This window comes from Saccopteryx leptura, chromosome 3 (assembly GCF_036850995.1).
Source record: "Saccopteryx leptura isolate mSacLep1 chromosome 3, mSacLep1_pri_phased_curated, whole genome shotgun sequence".
NCBI classification, from domain to species: Eukaryota; Metazoa; Chordata; class Mammalia; order Chiroptera; family Emballonuridae; genus Saccopteryx; species Saccopteryx leptura.
Window position 1 is genome coordinate 64,502,564 of NC_089505.1, and position 7,527 is coordinate 64,510,090.

At 48.1% G+C, this 7,527-nt stretch overlaps 1 long non-coding RNA gene across 1 annotated transcript in view; it reads left to right on the forward strand.

Moving 5' to 3' along the window:
• Positions 1-7,527, forward strand: part of LOC136397353 (uncharacterized) — a 58,004-nt gene that overhangs the window by 11,658 nt on the left and 38,819 nt on the right. The window lies entirely within an intron of this gene.

Genomic DNA, 7,527 nt, shown 5'->3' on the forward strand with positions numbered 1-7,527 from the left:
CTAGTGGATCCCAGTCAGGTGCATGAGGGAGTCTGTCTTTCTGCCTCCCCATTTGTCACTTCAGAAAAATTACAAAATAAAAAATAAATAAATAAAGAGAGGGACAACTCAGGAGATGCAGAAGAGTGTGCTGTCCCCAACCCCTAAGAAGGTAGCCATCTAGGACCATGGGGATGCACGATTACTTCTCTTTTTAGAAGGCTCATGCCTGGTCTCCTGCCTCCTTCACAGCCCTCTTGTCCTCTCCCTCTCAGGAGACAGACACTGGACTCTTCCACAGATTCAAGAGTCACCACTTTCACCCCCACTTAGAACCCACTGTGGCTCCCGATGCACCCAGGTGAAGTCCAGGACCCTCAATAAGGGTGACAAGCCTCACCCTGCCCTCCCAGGGCTGAACCCCACTGTGACTACACAGTTCTTGCTCATTCTTAAAACCACAGCTCATATACCCCCACTTCCAGGAAGCCACCTTTGATGCCCTTGGCCCTCCTTCCCAGCCTTACTCTCTCTGGGTCATTATTGTCAGGGGTGGTTTGTGTCCCCCACTGGTTGTGAGAAGCAGAAAGACAGAGCCTGGGACCAAGTCACCACTGGAGCCTCACATCAACTAGCTCAGGGCTGATGCCAGAACAGGTGTTCACAAATACTGAATTACTTAATTAGTAAATTAGATAAACAAAAGTGTAGATGAATGAGTGAGAGCCCTGGATTCAGGTGGTACCTAACTCAACATGTCTGTCCTGACACACTGACTTGCTGAGAATTGGTGCCTGGAGTTCACACCTCTCCCTGGTGCCTCCCTGTCCTCCCTGTAACACAGTTGTTCAGCTGGACCCTGGGTCTCACATGCTGGGAAGGCCTAAGTGTCCCCCTGCGCAGAAGAACCTCCCTCGCTGCCTCCTCTCCTGGCTCCCCCATCCCACACACACAGGACCAAACCCAGGCTGGAACCCCAGGTGCCACCGTCCACCATCCAGGTACTGCCCAGAGCAAGTCAGGTGAGCCAGGGCTCAGAGCTTTCTTTCTTACTGATTTTACTAATATTTTATATTACTGATGTAGCTGCATTTACTAGGGGAAAAAAAGCCGATATTGCATCATTGTGCAGCTTATATACAGTTTCCAAAGGTAGTGAAAAGAAAAATAGGCAATAAATGCACCATCACCACCCTCAGGGGAGCGGCTCCTTCACCTTCTGATCATGAGGCTTCGCTCAGAGGAAAGACATTTCTCCCACAAGCCAGCATATTCATGCACAAAGAAGATTATGCCCTATGCAGGAGACAGTGGAAACCTCTCACTGGTCCTGGTGTCATAGCGCTGTGAGGGTCATGGTCTACTGGAGAGTCTTTGGACTTTCTGTCCAGAATCTCAGTGAAACAAACATGATAATGACATGGGTTACATCAGTCACCTCTAAAGTCATCAATTGCTGGGCACAACCTCTCCAGTTCTCTTCTTCATATTCTCCTCTCCTCTTCCTGCCCCTCCCTTCCTCTCTCTTTACCTCTCCATGAACCAAATGAAAAGTGACTTTTGCGGGACAGCTTCAGCATGAATCTCAGTACTTGCAAACGTGCCTGAGCTGTACAAGCTGTGTGTCCTTGACGAAATGATGAAAAAATAATACAGAAGTGGGCATACTGTCCTTTTGGCATTTGAGTGCCTCTCTTAGTTTCAGTAATGACCACAAAAAACTAGCAAATTTCTCATTTAACCACTTATTCATATTAGAATTTCCAGATCTATAAATAAGAGGTCACTAACATTGGCTGTGGTTCGGTGAGCAGTGACTACACTCTGGACCTCGGGCCTGGTGGGTGAGGTGGGTCAGACTGCTGACAAGCTCCCCCGGAAGAGTTAGGAATTTACAAGAGAACATGGGGAAGTAGAAGACTGTGGGGTCTCGGGGATGAGGAGGCATCATGGCTGTTTCAGTTCGGGAAAGTGGGGGTGGCTGCAAGGGATGCCCTCCTTTTTGTTAAACAGTTTATTACTAAGAGACGAGGTGTAACCTCTTATGTGTGTACTAAGTGCCATTTTGTTCATTGCTTTCTGGTTGTTTTGTAGTTTCTTTCTGTCTTTCTCTTGCTCTCTTCTTCTGGTTTGATGATTTTCTTACTGTTATGTTTAGATTTCATTTTTATTAGCTTCTGTGTATCTGCTACAGGCTTTTGTTTTGTATCATGAGGCTCACCTATATCAGCCTCTATGGACACAGTTATATTTTAAGTAGATAGTAAATAAAGATCAAACACATTCTATAGCTACATTTTACTATCCTGATAATGCCAAGTGTTTTGTGTTTTCCTTGTATCATTTTTGTGTGTGAGAGTGTGTGTATTTTTTATAATTTTTACTTATTCATTTTAGCAAGATAAGAAGGGAAGGAGAGAAACATAGAAATGTCAATCTGTTCCAAATGTGCCCCGACCTGAGACTGAACCTGCAACCTCTGTGCTTCAGGATGATGCTCTAACAACCAAGGTATCTGACCATGCGGAGTGTGTGTATTTTTTAACTAAATGTGTGGAGATGGGAGGAGGTGAGTGTTAGACCCCTCCATGCCACCATCATTTTTCTTTTTTAAAAATAGCATTTGAACTGTTGACTGCATTGTGTGCCCATTACACAAAGTCAAATCGTTTTCTGTCATTGTATATTTACCCCCTTTTTTCTAAAAGAAAGTTCCATTGATTGAGAGGGAAAAGAAGGAGAGGGACAGATAGAGACCCACAAGGAGAGAAAGAGAGCATGAAGTTGTTGTACCACTTAGTTGTGCTCTTTAGTTGTGCACTTGGTTGCATCCCGTATGTGTGCTGACCAGAGGTGGAATGGACGACCCGGGCGCACCGAGATGACATCTCCATGGAGCTGGGATGCCAGGGCCTACGCACCGTTTTAAACCTGTCTCCTCAAAGTCATTTTGTAAAAGGAAATTCAAACTAGCAGTATTGAAAGTTACAATTTCACATTCACTGGAATGATGATAATTTATAAAATAGAATAAAACTGTGTGTAAGGGTGTAGAGAAGTTGAACACATCATACTTTGCTAGTACGAATGTCAAATGGTACAATCATTGTGGAAAACGGTTTGCTTTTTGCCCTGGCCGGTTGGCTCAGCAGTAGAGCATCGGCCTGGCATGTGGGGGACCGGGTTCGATTCCCAGCCAGGGTACATAGGAGAAGCACCCATTTGCTTCTCCACTCCCCCCCCCTCCTTCCTCTCTGTCTCTCTCTTCCCCTCCCGCGGCCAAGGCTCCATTGGAGCAAAGATGGCCCAGGCGCTGGGGATGGCTCCTTGGCCTCTACCCCAGGTGCTAGAGTGGCTCTGGTCACGGCAGAGCGATGCCCCTGAGGGGCAGAGCATCGCCCCCTGGTGGGCAGAGCGTCGCCCCTGGTGGGCGTGCCGGGTGGATCCCGGTCGGGCGCATGCGGGAGTCTGTCTGACTGTCTCTTCCCGTTTCCAGCTTCAGAGAAATACAAAGGGAAAAAAAAAAAAAAAGGGTGTGGAGAAGTTGAACACATCATACTTTGCTAGTATGAATGCCAAATGGTACAATCATTGTGGAAAACAGTTTGCTTCTCAAAGAGTTAAACTTAAAATTACCATGTGAACAAGCAATTTTACTCCGGGAAAAATAACTGAAATAACTGAAAGAGTTATTCAAATAATCACTTGTACACATATGCCTATATTAGCATTATTCTCAAGAGTCAATAGGTGAAAACATCACCATTGTCCATCAATTGATAAATGGCCACACTGCTTGTCCACATGGTGAAATAGTATTTCTCCTAAGAAATGAAGTAGTGATCCCTGTGCTACAGGGATGAATCTTGGGAACATTGTTGTAAGTGAAAGAAGTCAGACACAAAGCACATACTGTATCTATCAATGTGAGAAATCCAAACTAAGTAAACACACTGAGACTGACAACAGGTTATTCGTTTCTAGGGGCTGGGAGGAGGGTGAAATGGGCAGTGAGTGCTCAGTGAGTACGGGGTTTCCTTTTGGCGTGATGGAAATATTCTAGTCATGGTTACACACCGTATTGAATGGACTAAATGCCACTGACCTTACATGGTTAAATGGTAAGTTTTGTGGTATGTGTATTTTACCACACATAAAGAAATGAAAAGTGAAAATATTTGAATCAGATATGTGTGTCTGGTGAGCAGATGGAACTGTCCCTTCGGCTGATGCTGACCGCTGTCACTGTCTCATTATTTCCGTTGCTGGGATGGCACTTTCTCTGAGTATCTTCATTCAGAGTGTGATTCTGATTCCCACCTGCTTGTGCAGAGTGGAGGCTGCTCTGGTTTAACTAAACCTAAAAGCTCTGATTGGCCTGGTCCCTGAAACAACTTGTTCCCTTCTCACTAATGACCAAAACCCACAACTGCACCTGAGTCCCATGTCTTCCCTGATGCCAAAGCCACAAGGAGATGTGAGAAGTGCTCAGCAGGAGGCACCCAGGGGCCATCAGGAGGTAATGGGGTGACTCCCTACAGTTTCTGGGTTCAAGAATGTTTTTGGGGTGACATTTCAGCTGAAAGCTGGAGGATGAGCACAAGCATGTGAAGAGTGTAGGGAGACCGACAAGAGCCATCAAGCATGAGCCGTGGAACGTGTGGATGTAAAGGGTGGCACAGCGGCTGAAGTTGAGAAGTAGAAACAAGGTAAAGAGAGCGGAGGCCTGCATGTAGGACGGGGGGTGGGGGGAGTCATGGAGACATTTGGGGTTGTAATAAGGAGCAGTAACAAGCTGAAGGCAATGCGGAGGCATTAAAAGTGTACAGGACACTTGGTACACTCTGACCCCCTCAGGGGATCCCTATCTCCAGAGGCGGGGCAGCTTCAGACTGCCTCTCCCAGATGGCCTTGCAGCTGGAAAACATTTCAAGCTGTGGACACACACCGAACGAGCCACCACCAGCTGTTTCCTCGGCAGCAACAATGAGCCCAGGCAATAGCTTTCAGTTGCCAAAGGCTGTTGAGGTTGCAGAAGCAATATCCAGACCTCTAATTTATCTCACCAGTGTTATTCTGAGGTCATAATTTACAGCCCATTCCTCCATCCTCACTTATGGCAAGTAGGCTCTTAATTTACTGTTCTACTTAGACAATCAAAACAGGGCTGGGCTAAGGCCAGACCATCCATTCTTCCATTCATTCTTTGGTCACTAGGAGTAATTCTCAAGAAGGGTCAGTTACTGAAATGCTGGTGATGTCATTCGAGCAAAGGAGTGACTCAGCTTCCTCATCAATCAGAAGAGGAGGACCTTCTGTCTTTGGGGAGCTCCAGCCTCACCTCCTGCATACCTGACATTCTTTCTCTACACCTGAAATAACCACATTCCTGCCTGTGCCATGGGAACGGAACTCCCTGAAGCCAGAAGAAATAGCACACAGATGCTCACAGGAGGGATATTCAATCAATTTCTGCAGCAAAGCTGATGCCAGGAGGGAAGCAAAGAAAGCAGGAAATGCAAGATTCCTCCTGGATTCACATCCAGGAGCCAAGCTCTGTCAGTCTCAACCAGGAGCCCAGAAACATCCACCTGGGTCTCGTCCAGGGGTGTCTGAGAGCAGAGCCTGCCTGTCCTTTCCAAAGAGGCTGGGCCAGGGGAGCTTGGAGGCTCCTGAACTGGGATTTGGGAGCCCTGGGTCCTGTTCCAGCCTGTGTCACTGACAGTAGGACCGTGGTTGGATGTCTTCAGTCCAGGAAGCAGGATGAGAGAATACATGAAATAGCTGTGTGAGGTCAGGACCTTCCACTTACCTACCAGGAGAGCCAGGACCTTTCCTAGCCATTTAGAGAGGCAGAGTCCCAACACCTAATGACAGCTCCAAACAAGACAGGACCATCCTGCTTCACAGATGTCAGTTCTCATGCTGAAGGCAGAGCTATCTCCAGACTGTAAGGTCTCACGGTAGACACAACTGGAAGGGAGCTTCTAGGAGAGCTGTTGGTGGGACACGACAGGACTGTGTGCACTTTTCTCTGGTACCTTGAGAAACAGCCAAGAAAGGATGCAAATCCCAGACTGTCTGACCCGGAGCCTCAATGCTGTGGAGTTGGTGGCTCTCAGTGTCCACAGATCTAAGTACCATCTGTCTTTTCATCAACACAGCCTCCCAGACCCCTACCCTGTCCTGATCGACCTCCCTTCTCCTGCCTTTGAGTGACTCCGCAGTGTGGCCCCGAGTGTGTGCTGGGCTGTTTCTATTCAGACACAACTCTAACCGTGCCCTGGGAATGTGTTTTCACCCTCACCCTGCTGGCAACCAGATTTTGGCAGAGACAGTCAGGCCCAGGTCCCAGACTGCCGGGAGCAATCCCAGGAAATGGGATCCTCACTGCGTCTTCATCCTGATTTCTGTCTGAAATGGGTGCACTTCATGGAGGAGCCTAAGTCCAGGCCTGGGCTCCAGAAGGAGGGGTGTCTGGGAGAATGAGTGTTAGACGTCCCCTTGGGGAAACAGACACAGAAAGCAAGAACTTTCCAAATGCAGAAGAGAAGAGGTGAGGAGCATGTCTGACTACAAGAGTGACAGGCCACCCTTCTGGGCCCTCAAGAGAATCTCTTCCCTGCTAGGATGTGGCTGGGTGTCCCTGAGAGATGAATTCCTGCAGGAGCTGGGGGGGGGGGGGTCCCAGGCCTCACCACCAGGTGACCTGAACTCCTAGAACTGACCTTTGAGTGTCCCTCAGGAGAGCCATCCCTTTACCTCTGTCTTCACATCCTGACCCAAATGTGTTTCTCCCATTTCAGGGGAAATCCCACATCCCTCTCCCTCTGAACACGCATGCTAAGGACCACAGCCCTGGAGAGTCTGCTGACGGTGGTGGGATTTCTCTCACAGAACTTTTCAGACAACAAATGCTGATAATGGCATTGACCTCAACAATCAAAGGAAGATTTATTCACCTTCGGTTGCTTTCTTTCCCACCCCGCTACACCCACGCTCTTTTCTTCCTTTTTCCCTTACTACACTCCCTGCATTAGCTCCAGGAAAACTTACTTTGAATGGCCTACTCCTGCCTCCCTCTCCCATGTCTGACACAAGCCTGGGCCATATTAGGTGCTAAGTGGACATGCGTTCCTGAAGAAATGACCACCAATGAGGAGACAGAGGAGGGGACGTGGGGAAGCACCCTGGGGGAGTGTGAGTCCCAGGGCCCCCCAGGCCTTACCCATGGTTCTGCTTCATGAGCTGCCCCAGCATCCTCCCCACATATCTTCCCTTTCTCCAAACTTGTTCATCCTAGGATTTCCAAGTGTGTGAAAACCAGCCTCCTTCACCCAGATACCATGATCTGTGCTTTAGTGAGCAATCCTGGTCTGGGGCTGTGAGGTCAGCGATCTGACGACACCCCCACCAAGAAAAATGTGAGAGGTTTGCAATGTTCAAAGGACGTGGGGAATCAGGAGACTCATAGAGTTCGGTGGAAAAGGTGTCTGGTGGATTCACTCTGGAAGAGTCGCAATGGCTCTGAGACAACACATGTGTCAT